Here is a 17,758-nt window from a genome sequence, read left to right on the forward strand (position 1 = left end):
TACATGGATAAAAACCTTCATAACACACAAGGGGACGGGTAATAACCGGAAAAGCATGACATGGGACCTTTAACCCAATAGCGATAGCCTTAGAGGGCGAAGCCAATACGAAATAGAACTGAAGTTACCTACTGTAACTGTAAGCTTATGAGTATAGGCGTAGCCCTCTAAGTTCTGGGCCCCACTGGCTACACGAATAGCTGAAGAAAAGCTGTTTGTGTGGGAGCAGATTGTCGGGCCTCCTTCCTATTTATACCGGAAGTGAGCCCGAAGGTGGGGCCCACCTCGCAGGTGGGTGTGGACTACAAGTGTTTTCAGTGCTGCGCGGGTGCGCAGGGGATTACCCAATAGCGATAGCCTTAGGGCTACGCCTATACTCATAGAAACTGGAGTTACAGTAGGTACAGGGCCGTCCCTCCCTACAGGCCGATCATGCAGACTGCGTGGGGCCTCACCTTGCGGAGGGGGCCTCATCTTGCGGAGGGTGCCTCAACTGAGCCGAAAATGCGGCGCACCTATGCGCTTATGTGGCGCAATTAGTGTGGCGCGGCACGGTTTTTGCCGCTGCGAGGCTCCACTAGCAATTTTTGGTCATTTTTTAGTTCATAGTCATGTGCACGCAGAGTATTTCCGTGTCCATACAAACAACTACACCAATAACGTGTGCACGCCTTCACCCACGTGCATGCTCATCAACAGACAATTTAAACACATATCCATGATTATAACGGAGATGTCGTAACTCTTCTATTATATGGCTCTGGGCGTGGCTACTGGGTTTCCAGACGTCACGATGCCCAGGAAGAACATGAGAAATCTCCAACGAGGCGTTTTGGGGAGGTCTTTTCTGTGTTAGAGTTTTACTCCCTACAGGGTGTACTTTGAGGGTTTTTGACTCTGCAGACCGTTTACATGCATACAAACCTTCATAACACACAAGGGGACGGGTAATAACCGGAAAAGCACGACACCTCTCCTTTAAAAGAAACCCACGTGTATTTGGCATTAGTTAGACTCTTATGGCATGTCGCAATGCATGATGGGATTTCGGGTTACGTTTTGGAAACAGCCGCTGATTCACACGTGTGTTGGATATATATTATAGACCTTATGCATGTAGACTTTCAATGTTAAAGAACCCACGTTTATTTTTGCATTAGTTAGACCTTTATGTTATTTCGCAATGCATGATGGGATTTCAGGCTACATTTTTGAAACAGCACCGACACACACACACACACACACAATACATGTACTTGCATCTGTGATATATTGATGGGTTCAACAGGTTTGACAGAAAATAGTGTTCGTGTTTCAAAAGATAACCACACTGAGCAAACACTGTTTGGTAGGTTACATATATTTACTCTGAGCTTTTGCATTACTATCTACTTCGTCTTACATAGTTATTTCGAATATACAAATTAATTGTAGGTAGAAATACTATGAAATACCCGTTAGATAAGCGCGTTTGAAATCCAGATTGTACACAGACAAGTCTTTGACCGTGTGACCTGAGCGTGATGGGTTCTTTCTTTTTAAACATTCAGAGGGGGTGCACCGTTCCTGGAGGTACTGCAATACCAGGTCGATGCGTGGAGTGGACGGAGCAAGCCCCTATTCCATCTCCCTATTCCAAAAATCAATTTAATATATGGTCCCCGGGTAGGGGACGTATCAGATATTAAACTGATAAGAACAGATACTACACTTGATCTTAGCCAAAAGGCCGAGAAGCGATACTGGAATATGTTCCGCGGTAATAGAGTGATTCTCCGCACAGTTACGCTAACTGACGGTCACTGATGTGTTTAAGGGACACTGGGAAAACCAATTCTAATTAACAACAGAGTTAATGGATACATTTATGTAGCCGTCATACAATAGACACATATGATGATGATTTACTGCAATTGGGTCTGCTGGAAAATATATCGTGTTTTCACTGTATGTGCTTTATGTGGTCTGTTGGATGGTAACGTGACGCAAGGCATGATGGGAGTTTTGCACGTCTTTTATTATTATTTACAATTTCATTTAGAAATGTAAATGTAATCGTTGACATACGTACAGCTTGCAATGCCCCTGACTTGTGTTATATTTTCATATAGTTTGTTTTAAATTGTTCACGCAGAAAGAGATTTTATAAAACAAGATGTTGTAGACTGGCTCCAGAGGCTGTAACATGCAGAACAACGCCGCCATGTGGAAACAAACATAGACCTCACAGAACTGTGGAATACTCCCTTTCTGCATTATCCCAAAACGTCACTTTAAAAGTGATTAACACTGAGCACAACAAAGAGGCCACAAAGATGTGTAATAATTGAGAGGAGTTGGCCTGAATGGTTGGGTAAAGGTAAACGTTATTGTTTCATTGTTATATTGAACCTATGTTGTGTATTTTTAACAGAATTAGAGCAACACAAATTAGTACTCCTCGCAGCTCAAGCAGCACCCGTCCAAAATTAGTAAAAGTAAATTAAACAGCCAACCACAGGACGATTAAGGCTAACTGTATTAATCATATTTTTGTAACTACATCACATTTTTGAAAAAAAGAAAAGTTGCAAACCAAGTAAACCTATTGAATATTTACCTGAAGTGAGTGAGGAGAGAAGAGGGTGAAGTGCAGGTCCTCCGAGTTACCATACTGAGCTAGAAGTAGGCCTACTTTCTTAAAATGACCGCATTGAGCATTACAGAAGCTTGGAAACGGTAGAAACCAAGTCCGAAAAGTTTTGAAAGTCCAGCAGTTATTGGCTAACACTGAAACGGTGTCCATGCAAAGGCCTGAAAACACAGAAGCCCTGGTTTCTTTCACCTGGGTTAGCTGCACTCCACATGCTCGGTAAGTTAAAGCTAGCTTCTCACTTTTGCTAGTTTAGTTGTACGTTAGCAACAATGTTATTTCCACGTAAAAGACATTCTGGCATTTTACTGCGCTTTTTATGGATTGTCCATTCTAATGTGTAGGCTACTACTTATCAATCACTTACTCCTTAAGTTGCTAGCAGTGGTGTAAAGTAACTTAGTAGATACTCGTACTGTACTTTAGGAACTTGTGCTTTACTTGAATATTTCAATGTTTTTCTACTTTGTTCTACAATTCAGAAGTAAATCGTGTACTTTTACTCCACTACACCGTTTAATACCTTTGAAATATAAACAACACTTAAATAAGACTTTAGTTACACCTGGAGACAATTCAAAAGCTACCCTGCAGTATACAAAGTAATCCAAAGTAACTACACCTTTACCAGCTTTGATAAACAAATAAATGCATCAATAATTAGAATCAAACATATCATATATTATTATGAAATGTGCCAAACTGCATAATGAGTATTTCTACTTTTGGTACTTTAAGTATATTTGGATGCTAATACCTTTCTACTTTTACTTGAGTAACATTTTATATACATGACTTTGACTTGTAACAGAGTATCCCTACACTCTGGTACTTCTACTTTTACTTAAGTACAATAACAGAGTTTCTCCCACCTCCAGTTGCTAGAAAAAATTCATTGATTTGTTGCACAAGTTTTACTCTTACTGCTAAGAGTATTTCTTAAATGATTGTGTTTATTCAAATGGTTAAACAGGTAAAGGTATTTTATTTCTACAGAAAAATAAAAAGGTTTTAGAGACGTTATGCTCTGCAGGTTAAATGTAGAAAGTGTGTTTGACTTTTTGCTCAAACATTGGCAAAGCTTTAACGTGTGTTCACATCTGATCAATCAATCAATCAATCAATCAATGTTTATTTATATAGCCCAATATCACAAATGTTACATTTGTCTCAGTGGACTTCACATTTTGTACAGAATATCAGTTTGACAATACGACACCCTCTGTCCTTAGACCCTCACATCGTACAAGGAAAAACTTCCAAAAAAAGGAAAAACCCCACAGTTTAAAGGGGAAAATGGGAGAAACCTCAGGGAGAGCAACAGAGGAGGGATCCCTCTCCCAGGACGGACAGACGTGCAATCGATGCCATGTGTAAATCGAAAAGATAATACATTTACAACATAGGTAGACCAAATGTTTGGAAATGCATGTGTCTATAATAAGAAGATGAATCCACGAGGATGTCAACAATCCTGTGGGAGCCATCAGGGAAGTAGTACGATGAAAGTCAGGCAGAGACCACAGTGACAGGTTCAGCCACGACTCGAAATCCAGGACTCAGATCAGGACTCAGGACTCAGGATCAGCCACGACTCAGGATCCCAGCGTAGATAGACACCAAAAAGAAATGTGGGGGAAGCTGGGTTATTCGGAACATGAGAGTACACAGGTACAGACAGAGAAAAGGAAGAAGTAAAGCCCCTGACACACCAACCCGATTTTGGGAGTCAGAGGCCGTCAGAGGCAGTCGGGCATTCGCGGCGCCCTACTCAGGTTGGTGTGTCAACAAGTTGAATCGGCAGACAGTTGGCCAAAGAAAGTCGGCCAAAGAAATCACTCTGATTGGCTGTTCAGCTTAGCGAATCAGTGCATGAGAAGCGAAGCGGAAGTGAGGGACCAAAACAAACGATTAAGAAGGCACACACAGACGGCTAATCTTTTTCATTTTCATCTCACCCGGACGCAAGAGTTTCTTTTTTATCATGGCGGCCTGGAATGAAGAAAGTGAAGACCAACTAATCAGCTTGATCCAGGAGAGGTTGTTGTTTGTTTATATCACGCAGTCTGTTCTTCTTCTCTCGGTGTATAACGCAGTCTGTCTTCCGGTTGTTGCCTCTTTTGAATGACGAATACACACTACCGCTGCCTGCTGGTAAGGACAGTTATTGCCACTCGTCGACTGAAGTCTTTGCGGTGTGTTCGTAGGCGGGCGGCGTAGCCGACGCAGGCGACGTAGCGGACGTAAAAGTCGGGACGCCTTCGGTACGCGTTCTTTGGTCTCAGGTTGGTGTGTAGCGGCCTTTAGCCTATAGCAGCAAAACTAGGGGCTGAATCTAATCAGCCCTAACTAAGCTTTATCAAAAAGGAAGGTCTTAAGTGCACTCTTAAAAACGGATAGGGTGTCTGCCGCCCGCTCTGATAGTTCTATGTCAATAAATGCGTATAGTATATCCTTTTAACTGATATTAGGCTGTTTCTAAAATCATTCATTCACTATTTTCTATTCAGAATCTATGGGTATCTATGGACCTTTAAGTATTAACATTCAGTCAGCACTTCCTTTGATTTTATTGTGTGATATGATGTTTTGTAACATGACATAAGGGAGGGAAGCTTGAGTTGAAATGTGAAGGAAAACAAACAGAGACTTTAACGCTGTTTTTTTTTTTTTTTAAATGCAGGTTGAGGCTTATATTGAGTGAGAAGATCCAGTGAAGAAGACGCAAAGATCCCAGGAGATGGCAGGACTCCCGGTTTGATTTCAGGTAACCCAGATCCACATTGCCGCTGGAACAACTAGATGAACTATCTGCTTGGTAGGATATTGCCAGTCTCCTGGATTGGTACCAACTCACACATACACAACTTAAAGATTTCATTCTGACTCAATAGACAATGACAGCTAAGACCTCTATCAGATTTGTATTCAACCAAAGTAACCATGGAAAAATCCCACACAAGGACAATATGAATATGGTAAAGATTATCGCCAACCGAGCCTCCTTAGAGGACAATCTCCCTGTGGTTTAAAATGCCAGTTTTTTTTAAATGATATTGACATCCAATACTATTGACAATGTTGCACTTGTATAGCCATTAATGGGCAAACTAAAGTTGCTGAATTCTTTGTGTTGCGGTATTTATGGTCATAGCACTCAAATCACTCCCTTTTAACCTAGAGCGAGATTTATTTTGACCCTTTAAGGTCAGCGAAATCCTCAGATCATTCTCACGCGGGGTAAAACAAGTATTTTGACATAGATACAAGCAGCTGAATCAACACGTCTCTTTTAAAACAACATTTTCAACAGTAAAGTTTAAAATGTGCACTATAAACTTTTGATTTGAAATTAACAGGAATTGTTACCTTTCCGGTCCTTCCTTATATTTCAGCTGTATCGTTTATCACTCAATCTGAACAAATATTGGCGAAAATGTTGCTCCTATAATATTTAGACACGCCATTGAGATACTGGATACAGAAAGCGTCCTAAAGTTAAATGTAAAAATGTATTGTAAAAAGTTGCCATTTTGTTTATAATCAGTGTTCTTTGGTTAAATGTATTTTTAATTCTATCCATTGCTTCCCCTACTTATTCTGAACAAATGTTTTACTGCACTCTCACTTTGTATTCCTACTTCTAGTCAGCAGGTGGTGCCATTTGTTTCAATATCGTTAAGGTGAATGTACTTTTCTAAATTACCCCCACTGTTGCTGATCTTAAAGTCCAAAATCCCAAAGTATTACAATTAGGAATGAATTTGGTGATGGAGACTTCCCAGACAGATATCTATCAAAATACATTTCTTTTGTTTATGCCATGTGGGAAAATGTTCCACAAATCTTAGAGCTAGTTGTATAATTTAAGGATTTCTCTAAAGATAAAGCAGATTTTCAAATCGTACTCCAATCAAAATATCAAATGTTACTTAAAGCCTTCTGTGGCCTTTATTAAACACCTCAAACTGCTCCATATCTGTGCATTCATGATCACAATGAACACAAAACATAGTCACAGCAAAGACAATATTTTGAGGCTGTTATTTTTTGAAAAATTAGGGCCACACCTCAAATTGTTTCCACTTTAATCCTTAGAGAATAGATATTAGTTTCTTGTCTCACAAACATCATTTTTTAAACCGAATAAAATGTTAAAAGTTTACCTCAATCGTCATATAATATAACACCATTTAATAGGAAAAAGCACTTCTATATGTATTTCAAAGGTATGAAATGGACTGACAGTTTGAACTGGAGAAATCAGTGAATATAAAGTGAAACCGTGGGATGATTTTTTTTAAGGACATCCAATTTCCTATTTAGTGTCATCATGAAGCCAGATATCTTGTATTGTGTATATATTATATTAGTTTGTGGTTATTTATGTTAAACTGAACCTTGTGTACGGTGTAAACGGTGTATACAGTAGGCTACTTCAATTTTCAAAAATCTAGGAATGTCTTTCCCAGGTAGAGAAACACCATAGGTCAGACTTTTTTATGTCTCATTGACCCTGAAACCAACACAGTCTCAGGTGGGGAGGAATACTCTGGAGTCCTCCAGAGATGAACTGTCTGGGGAGTAGTCAGTGGCAGCCATGATAAGTGCCGTTCGAATTCTCTCGATGATAGGAAAGGAGGTTTCAAACTTCCTTTATAACCTCCTTTAGCTTAGGAACCACTGGACCTCCCTTGACGAAAGGAGAGGAGAAAATGCTGCCCCACAATGCCTTGCAGCCGCAGAATTTGCCGTCACACAACAGTCGGCCGTTCACGGAAACAATCGATTATGACCGAGAAATGATATCATGAAAGTTACGGTGCTTATTAAGCATTTTAAAACGTATGTGGTAAGTTGCCAAAGTGCTTTGTTTTGAACGTTCATCAGTATTATAATGAAAAAGAGAAGTATATGAACGTTAGTTTTTACTGAAATGATCAAATAAAGTCAACATTTCAGTGTTTACTGAGCTGTGTGGGGTTTGTTCAACTTTTAAAAGATGTTTGAATGGTGATATACACAGTGATAGATGTTAAGGACTAACGTTTATAATAAATACATTTGTATTTACAAAACAATGTCCTCCCATATGAAGACAGAAAACAGTGCCACAACAGGCAAAAGTTTTCCAAAGAAAGGGAGGTGACCGCTGTCTTATTAGCCAGAAGGCCAAGAGCGCAGTGACTGATAAGAACAGATACTACACTTGATCTTAGCCAAAAGGCCGAGAAGCAAAAGATAACCACACTGAGCAAACACTGTTTGGTAGGTTACATATATTTACTCTGAGCATTACTATCTACTTCGTCTTACATAGTTATTTCGAATATGTAAATTCATTGTAGGTAGAAATACTATGAAATATCCGTTAGATAAGTGTGTTTGGAATCCAGATTGTCCACAGACAAGTCTTTGACCGTGTGACCTGAGCGTGATGGGTTCTTTCTTTTTAAACATTCAGAGGGGGTGCACCGTTCCTGGAGGTACTGCAATACCAGGTCGATGCGTGGAGTGGACGGAGCAAGCCCCTATTCCATCTCCCTATTCCAAAAATCAATTTAATATATGGTCCCCGGGTAGGGGACGTATCAGATATTAAACTGATAAGAACAGATACTACACTTGATCTTAGCCAAAAGGCCGAGAAGCGATACTGGAATATGTTCCGCGGTAATAGAGTGATTCTCCGCACAGTTACGCTAACTGACGGTCACTGATGTGTTTAAGGGACACTGGGAAAACCAATTCTAATTAACAACAGAGTTAATGGATACATTTATGTAGCCGTCATACAATAGACACATATGATGATGATTTACTGCAATTGGGTCTGCTGGAAAATATATCGTGTTTTCACTGTATGTGCTTTATGTGGTCTGTTGGATGGTAACGTGACGCAAGGCATGATGGGAGTTTTGCACGTCTTTTATTATTATTTACAATTTCATTTAGAAATGTAAATGTAATCGTTGACATACGTACAGCTTGCAATGCCCCTGACTTGTGTTATATTTTCATATAGTTTGTTTTAAATTGTTCACGCAGAAAGAGATTTTATAAAACAAGATGTTGTAGACTGGCTCCAGAGGCTGCAGGTAACATGCAGAACAACGCCGCCATGTGGAAACAAACATAGACCTCACAGAACTGTGGAATACTCCCTTTCTGCATTATCCCAAAACGTCACTTTAAAAGTGATTAACACTGAGCACAACAAAGAGGCCACAAAGATGTGTAATAATTGAGAGGAGTTGGCCTGAATGGTTGGGTAAAGGTAAACGTTATTGTTTCATTGTTATATTGAACCTATGTTGTGTATTTTTAACAGAATTAGAGCAACACAAATTAGTACTCCTCGCAGCTCAAGCAGCACCCGTCCAAAATTAGTAAAAGTAAATTAAACAGCCAACCACAGGACGATTAAGGCTAACTGTATTAATCATATTTTTGTAACTACATCACATTTTTGAAAAAAAGAAAAGTTGCAAACCAAGTAAACCTATTGAATATTTACCTGAAGTGAGTGAGGAGAGAAGAGGGTGAAGTGCAGGTCCTCCGAGTTACCATACTGAGCTAGAAGTAGGCCTACTTTCTTAAAATGACCGCATTGAGCATTACAGAAGCTTGGAAACGGTAGAAACCAAGTCCGAAAAGTTTTGAAAGTCCAGCAGTTATTGGCTAACACTGAAACGGTGTCCATGCAAAGGCCTGAAAACACAGAAGCCCTGGTTTCTTTCACCTGGGTTAGCTGCACTCCACATGCTCGGTAAGCTAAAGCTAGCTTCTCACTTTTGCTAGTTTAGTTGTACGTTAGCAACAATGTTATTTCCACGTAAAAGACATTCTGGCATTTTACTGCGCTTTTTATGGATTGTCCATTCTAATGTGTAGGCTACTACTTATCAATCACTTACTCCTTAAGTTGCTAGCAGTGGTGTAAAGTAACTTAGTAGATACTCGTACTGTACTTTAGTACATTTTTAAAGAGGAACTTGTGCTTTACTTGAATATTTCAATGTTTTTCTACTTTGTTCTACAATTCAGAAGTAAATCGTGTACTTTTACTCCACTACACCGTTTAATACCTTTGAAATATAAACAACACTTAACACTTAAAGGTGGGGTAGGTAAGTTTGAGAAACCGGCTCGAGATACACTTTTTGTTATATTCCATGGAATGCTCTTAACATCCCGATAGCAATAAATATCTTAAGTGCTTTGACAACAAATCCATAAAAAAATGTCATCTGTGGAAGCCGTAGTACTGTAAAAAGCACGACCAATCATTTTAGCCGGCCCGGCTAAAATAACTGGATGGCCTACCTACCTGTCAGCCTTCCATCGGGGCACAAACTTATCTCGTGCCCTCATTGGTCATGTGCGCGTTCGTGTGTGTTGGAGGAGGGGCTCTGTAAGGAAGTGGCAGATTTTTTCCGGCTGTGTATTTTCAAATTCTAGCGATCTCGAGCTGGTTTCTCCAAAATTACCTACCCCACCTTTAAATAAGACTTTAGTTACACCTGGAGACAATTCAAAAGCTACCCTGCAGTATACAAAGTAATCCAAAGTAACTGCACCTTTACCAGCTTTGATAAACAAATAAATGCATCAATAATTAGAATCAAACATATCATATATTATTATGAAATGTCATGTGCCAATCTGCATAATGAGTATTTCTACTTTTGGTACTTTAAAGGTGGGGTAGGTAAGTTTGAGAAACCGGCTCGAGATACACTTTTTGTTATATTCCATGGAATGCTCTTAACATCCCGATAGCAATGAATATCTTAAGTGCTTTGACAAAAAATCCATAAAAAAATGTCATCTGTGGAAGCCGTATTACTGTAAAAAGCACGACCAATCATCTGAGCCGGCCCGGCTAAAATAACTGGATGGCCTACCTGCCTGTCAGCCTTCCATCTGTGCACAAACTTATCTCGTGCCCTCATTGGTCATGTGCGCGTTCGTGTGTGTTGGAGGAGGGGCTCTGTAAGGAAGTGGCAGATTTTTACCGGTTGTGTATTTTCAAATTCGAGCTGGTTTCTCCAAAATTACCTTCCCCACCTTTAAAGAAGAGGTGTCATGCTTTTCCGGTTATTACCCGTCCCCTTGTGTGTTATGAAGGTTTTTATGCATGTAAACGGTGTGCAGAGTCAAAACCCTCAAAGTACACCCTGTAGCGAGTAAAACTCTAACACAGAAAATACCTCCCCAAAACGCCTCGTTGGAGATACGTCATTGTCCATTTGATTCTTCCATTTCGTTCCGGGTACGGCATGATGTCATGCCGTACCCGGAACAGATATCTATCATATATATATATATATATATACATATATATATATATATATACATATATATATATATATATATATATATATATATATATATATATATATATACATATATACATATATATATATATATATATATATATATATATATATATATATATATATATATATATATATATATTATATACACACACAGTGCAATAAGCTTCTTAGTGCAATAAGAAGCTACAGGAACGTTAATCTACGTCGGTAATATTAACTTTATTTAATACAACATTTACGGTACAAGATTTAATCATACAGCCCATGTAGTATAATATTTTACAAATGATGAATTACAGCAAACATGTGCAATACTGTATATCCATTATTACAGCTCCGTGGGCTGGCAGTAAGGCGATATGGGTCCGTTCTTATTGTGCATCCATGGGTAAAGATAAACGCTAAAGATAAATGTAGTGCTGAACACGTAACATGAACGTGCCGGGCGGCGCGGTCCCGTGGGTTAGATGCGCGTTCATAATGCAGAGGGAAATAACTCTCAGAATAACGTTATTAGCACATTTTACAACTTGAGGAACGAATGTTTTTAATAAGGGCTATACAAGTGTTCATACTGGGTAGTTTATTTAGTTTAAAAAAAATTATCCAACGATTTACAGATCACTCTTTCCCCATGTAAGTCAATGGGAAAAAGTGTTTCCGGGCCTGGCAACCAAAAGGAAGTGTAGTACCGCCGTTTGGCCAGCACGAATATTTTCATCAGAGTCCGGCGCACTTCCTGGGGTTTGGTCTGACGGAGACACACAGCTCTGCATAATCACCTGAAGCCCGCACACTGTTTAGTGTGCTGCATGAGAAACTGACGGGCTGTCAGGAGAGAGAGAGGGAGGGAGAGGGGAAAAGAGAGGATCCGTTTCTCCCGTGTTATTATCCAAAGTTAATGTTGTAGTGCCGAGAGAAGGGAGTCGGAGGCGGTGCATCGGAGGTACAAATCTGGCTTTATTGAGGAGCAGAAATCGACATGCTGTCGGGTCGAGCCGAGAAGAGTAAGAGAAAGTGAAAGGGACACACAGGGTGTTTCTCAATCGCGAGTACGCTTGCTTGGTAGCACATGTCTGCCGAGCATCTTGCTTCAGAAGCGAGTCAAGAATACTTCCTGGCATTCGGAAAACGAAGTGTGGAACACGCTAGCAAGTGTGCAGGTGTGCGTCATATGAGAGGCCCCCGCCTTACATCTTCCGCCACAGATTTGGGGAAATTGGTCCGTGCGCAAAGCATTGTGGGGATTTTAAGACCGCGGAGTCTACTCATGTGCAGCCTCGATATTTCTCTAAACGGAGTACGCCGGGCTCGGTAGATTTCAAAGTATGCTGGAGATTGGAACAGTACTTCGGCGGCACTCGATGACGTAGTATGCTTGAAATAGTGGCTCTGAAGCAGCTTTACTCGCGATTGAGAAACACCCACACACTGTAGGTACCCCGGAGGTACCGTCAACATATATGTCCGGGCGGAAACAATACCCCCAACCTGCAGTTCCTGGATTGAATTATGTAACCCCAGTGTATGAATCAGTGATCACTACACAAGCCCCCCCAGAATTCAACCATGGACACAATCCTCGCGTCGGGAGGAAACACCACAGGGGCCGAGGAGGGCGGGCCATGGAACGGGCCGTCGGAAGGGGGCCGCAGGAGAGGGTCGCGTCGTGGAGACAGGCGTGAAACACCCGGAGGTCCCCAGCAGGGAGGAGCGCTGCCCGGCCGCAGGCGAAGGCACAGCGGCGGCGGGCACGAAGTCCTCGGGAGGAAGGAGCCGTGTCCCCGGGAGGAGGGAGACGTGGACAGGGGAGAGGCCAGACGGGGCGCCGTCGAGGCGAACCGTGAGCCGCGGTCAGAGGAGAGGCCAGGCAGGGTCCCGAAGCGCGCCACCCGCGGGCCGATGAAGGCACGGGTGACGTTCGAAACTGCCGAGGCGAAGGAAGAGGCGAGACGGGGTCCAGAAGCGCGTCACCCACGGGCCGAAGCAGCCGCGTGACGTCCGAAGCCGCCGTCGAGGTGGTGAAACAGCGAGAGGGTCCACACGAGGCCGACCAGACATGGTCGAACCTCCTCTCAGGCACCAGAAAAAGCTCAAAAATGGTCGTCCCGTCCACGAACAAAAACAGGTGGGCGAAATTGTGAGAGGATCCACACGAGGCCGACCAGACGTGATCGAACCTCCTCTCCGGCACCACAAAAAACAAAAACAAAAACAAAACAGTCGGATGTCGATAGCTGTCGTTAGCCGTCGAGGCCAGCCGGTCTCGACGGCCGGTAGTCGCTGTCGGCGGCGGCGGCCCCGGAGCCTCTGCTAGGCGGCGTGCCCTTACCAGGGAAGGTGCTGCAGCGTGCAGTGGCAAGCACCTCAGGGGTAAATCGCCGGGCGGCCAGGAGGAACCGGTCAGCATCTTCGGCCAAAGCGCGGGGCTCAACACTAGCCGAGCGAGCTAGCGCAGCCCGGACACGCAGCCGCATGTCCCGAAGAACCAGCCCCACGAGGCAGAAGTCGGGTCCCTCCATACCTAGCAGGTCGCGCATCCTCTCCTCGCAGCAGGAAGGCTTGCTGCCCTCCAGTGCCGAGACGAAACGGGAATGGCGAGCGACGTCCACCGCCATCCCGCTGGGCCGCACCGAGCCCCAGTCCGTGCGCACGAGGCAGCAACGGACGTCTCCAAGAATCTCCGGCATTCCGAGAAAAGCTGCGCTTTTTGCCGTGTTCGATACAGTCTCGGATCCTTCGCGAGACTTATGTCAGGGTCACCAATGTAGTGCAGAGAGAAGGGAGTCGGAGGCGGTGCATCGGAGGTACAAATCTGGCTTTATTGAGGAGCAGAAATCGACATGCTGTCGGGTCGAGCCGAGAAGAGTAAGAGAAAGTGAAAGGGACACACACACTGTAGGTACCCCGGAGGTACCGTCAACATATATGTACGGGCGGAAACAATACCCCCAACCTGCAGTTCCTGGATTGAATTATGTAACCCCAGTGTATGAATCAGTGATCACTACAATGTAAACTTTTGAATAATGTACTTCATCTACTACAAGTAGTTTGTTTGAATGTAATACTTATGTTGTTTGTTGTTTGTTGTTTGTGGAATCATTTATTGAAAAATGAATGTGAATTTTTCGATCTGTTACGATTATAAACTGAAGCAATATAAAAATGAGCCCCATTAACTGAGTTTTAAACATCAGCATATCCGGTCATAGTCCGGTAATTACCTGCTAACGGAAACTCTGCTACACAATTCTTCTTTTTATTATTGAAACATGACCGGTAAGTTTCAAATTTGTCCGGTAAAAAAAACTCTGTCCGGACATTTGACCGGCAAGAAAAAATCCTAGCGGAAACCCTGCAAACACACACACACACACACACACACACACACACACACACACACACACACACACACTCTGTACTTTTCCCTTTTTGGCACTTGCACATATCAATCCATCACACAGAGGCACTCAAATACACATCCACACCTTTATATATACAGTCTATGATCCACACTCATACCGTGAAGTTACGCCCAACTATATCAAACCTTAATCAAATGTAAATATTATTCTTGGTCATTTTTGAGTTCATAGTCATGTGCACGCAGAGTATTTCCGTGTCCATACAAACAACTACAACAATAACGTGTGCACGCCTTCACCCACGTGCATGCTCATCAACAGACAATTTAAACACATATCCATGATTATCGACATAGCTTCATGTTTTAAATAAATACAAGTTAATTTAGATAAATATGCTGCATAGGGAAGACTGTGGCTACAAGGTCGTGCGGTCGTCTTTCAACAAGAAGGATGTTGGTTCGAACCCAGCCCATGCAGTCAACATGTCGATGTATCCTTAGGCAAGATACTTAAGTTGCTCCCAGTCACATGGCCAATGGTGTGTGAGTGTGTGTGAATGTTAACTTCCTAGAGCAAGTAGTACTGCTCTGTATGGATGAGGTGTGAAAGGGTGAATGACTTGTAGAATGTAAAGTGCTTTGAAGGGTCGTAAAGACTGGATAAAGCGCTATATAAGTACAGACCATTTACCATGCAGATGCATGACGGACCGCTGACCGCTGTGACGGACCGGTGAGCGGAGCAAAACACACAAGAGTTAGACCTAACACACTTAGCTATTTTATCTACCTCTGGAACAAGCTAAACTAGTTATAAATATGTGTATTCTTCACTGTCGGGTCACTCATTACTGGATCAGTGAGCTGCACGAGACGATACTGACAGGCTGTCAGGAGAGAGAGAGAGGGGGAGAGAGGAAAAGAGAGCGCTCCCGCTCATTTCTCCCGTGTTATTATTAAGTTAATGTAAACTTGATTAATGTACTTCATTTGAATGTAATAATTATGTTAGTTGTTGTTTGTGGAAGCGCCAGTGAATGAGCCCCATTAACTGAGTTGTAAACATAACTTTGAATGGAAGATCCCCATTTAGGCCCCGCCCACTCGATCGGATCGGCGATCGGTATCGGCCGATACTGATTCCGGCGATCAGTATCGGCCGATACTGATTCCGGCGATCGGCCCCAAAATTGGCGATCGGAGCATCCTTCATTTCTAGGAAACAAACAAACACACAGCACATATTGTAATGCTTCTGCCGTTAAGCTGCTCCCTTCGCCATCATACCTTTACAAACTTCAAAATGTATTTATCTTTTGAATTTAGCGACCATTACCAAATGTGTTGACCAGTGGCGGCCGGTGGTCTTTTTTTTTGGTGGGGCTCTTGACGTACCGTAAGTGACCTACCCGGGGGGTTTCCCCCCGGAATCTTTTTTCGAGAAATGACCCCTTAAATGATGACTTCTGGTGATGTTAGAGGGGGGGGGAAAGGAGAAATCGAGGCTTAAAAATATGAGAAGACTGATCAATACCTCCATAATCTTCAGTGTGGAAAATATTATTTATCAACCTGAACATCTACTACTTTACCAGGAATTTGTGTTCTCAGAACTGGTCTGTTTTTTTCTTTCTTAAAACTGTTCATGTTTTATGAACCAACACCTTCACCAAGTAGCTTTACAGTGAACTGCATGTGAGATATAAAATTAATAGCATCTTTTCAGTAGCATTAATTATAAATATTTAAGTGGTTCAATACAAGTCACTACAGCATTTCAAACTGAACTGTGAATAAATGCAATTTAAAAAAAATAACCACAGCACAAAATGTCATAAATTGTGTTTTTTCTTTGTTTCTCTGAGGATTATTTACAAACAGGCTTATTTACATATAGCAATAACTCAGAAATGAAAAAGCTACATCGTCTAACACAGGGGTTCCCAACCTTTATTGTGCCAAGGACCGGTAGATACATTAAAAAAAAATCGCGGACCGGTTGTCAATTTTAACTGATTTTAATATTTACTCACCACCAGCAGGTAGCAACAGAGGCTAATTGTATGTAACAGCCTGAACAAATACTAGAACAATATGCATCCAAAACATATTAACAAAGTTTAAAAAAGAACCGGTGTTGTTTTTTGGTTTTTCGGAAAACCAAAAAACCGACGTTATTCAGTTTTTAAACCAAAACGGGAAAACAGATAAATCAACGTTTTGGTTTTGTTTGTATGATTTACGGATAATCCAGTGAATGCTGGGAAAATGTCGTTCGTTCCGGTGCACTCCCGACAGCATTTAGCACTACATCAAGATTAAGATTAAACTAATTTATTTTGGGAACAGCCGCATATATGCCGGTGTCGGACAGACACAAACACACCGAACACACAGAGCTGAGCTGAGCAGAGCACATACACACACATCATGCGCCTTGGTGACTGACTGGACATCTCCTTCAAAAAACTAATAAAAGGGGGAGTAATCGGGCAGTTCGATGTGTGTAGATGTGTGTGTGGTTAACACGTAGCAGCCTGCAGTCACTCTTAAACTGTTCTGATTAAGTTAAACACAGCGAAGGCGGTGCGTAAAAAGGCACAGCTCTTTACCGAGTATACGTCCCGCTGCCTCCTGATGCTGCAGCCATTTCATGAAGGAGGGTTTCCTTCTATAAAACAGCTGCGGGCAGCAGATCGTGAGAGTCCCGGACATTAATTCATAGATCAAGGCAGACTGGTTTACTCTCCTGTTTTGCCAATCCGGTGCTTAAACAAATAGCTCTACACCCCTGGCCGACATGTCCTTAAAATGAAGTCCGAGTTTGAAATATATCTCAAATAATGTATGCACCACCATTTCCCCACATAAACATAACAGTCTGCAATCAAACGGTTGTCTCCTGTGCGCTCCTCTTCCTACTTGGCGCACCGGTAACATGCTCGTGTGCACAAGAGGCTGAGACCTTAGGCTGAGCCGCCGAATCCCTCGGAACATCATAAAAGCCATTTTCAACGGTTTTCTGGTGAAAGATTAACTAGCTACTGGATGAAATAATATGACTGGTGGCATAGGTGCGAAAATTAAATACTTTTTGAAAAAAAGATTATGATAAAATATTTTTATATATTTATAATTCTGCAAATATTACGATAAACTCACAGCTATTTCGCGGCCCGGCAGTAACACCTCCGCGGCCCGGTACCGGTCCGCGGACCGGGGGTTGGGAACCCCTGGTCTAACACGAACAACCACTTAGCATAATGATAATATATGTGTTATGTACAATGTAACTGGCAAGGCTAGAGCAAGAAAGAACATAAAGTTTGCAAAAGGTTTAAATAACTTCAAGTATCTGTCTTCAGATTACGTGGAGGTTTTAGTCCGATGGGAAGCAGATTTTAAGCGACACCG

The 17,758-nt window shown here is 42.1% G+C and overlaps 3 non-coding genes across 3 annotated transcripts; all 3 read right to left on the reverse strand.

The window, feature by feature from the left end:
• Positions 1-1,550: 1,550 nt before the first annotated feature.
• On the reverse strand, positions 1,551-1,741 carry LOC117474154. Its single transcript, XR_004555094.1, has one exon. It is a non-coding gene; the product is annotated as a U2 spliceosomal RNA (small nuclear RNA).
• A 5,930-nt stretch (positions 1,742-7,671) lies between these two features.
• Positions 7,672-7,871, reverse strand: LOC117474156. Its single transcript, XR_004555096.1, has one exon. It is a non-coding gene; the product is annotated as a U2 spliceosomal RNA (small nuclear RNA).
• A 225-nt stretch (positions 7,872-8,096) lies between these two features.
• Positions 8,097-8,287, reverse strand: LOC117474155. The gene has a single exon (XR_004555095.1). It is a non-coding gene; the product is annotated as a U2 spliceosomal RNA (small nuclear RNA).
• Positions 8,288-17,758: the final 9,471 nt, after the last annotated feature.

The sequence above is a fragment of the Trematomus bernacchii genome, unplaced genomic scaffold, assembly GCF_902827165.1.
Source record: "Trematomus bernacchii unplaced genomic scaffold, fTreBer1.1, whole genome shotgun sequence".
NCBI lineage: Eukaryota > Metazoa > Chordata > Actinopteri > Perciformes > Nototheniidae > Trematomus > Trematomus bernacchii.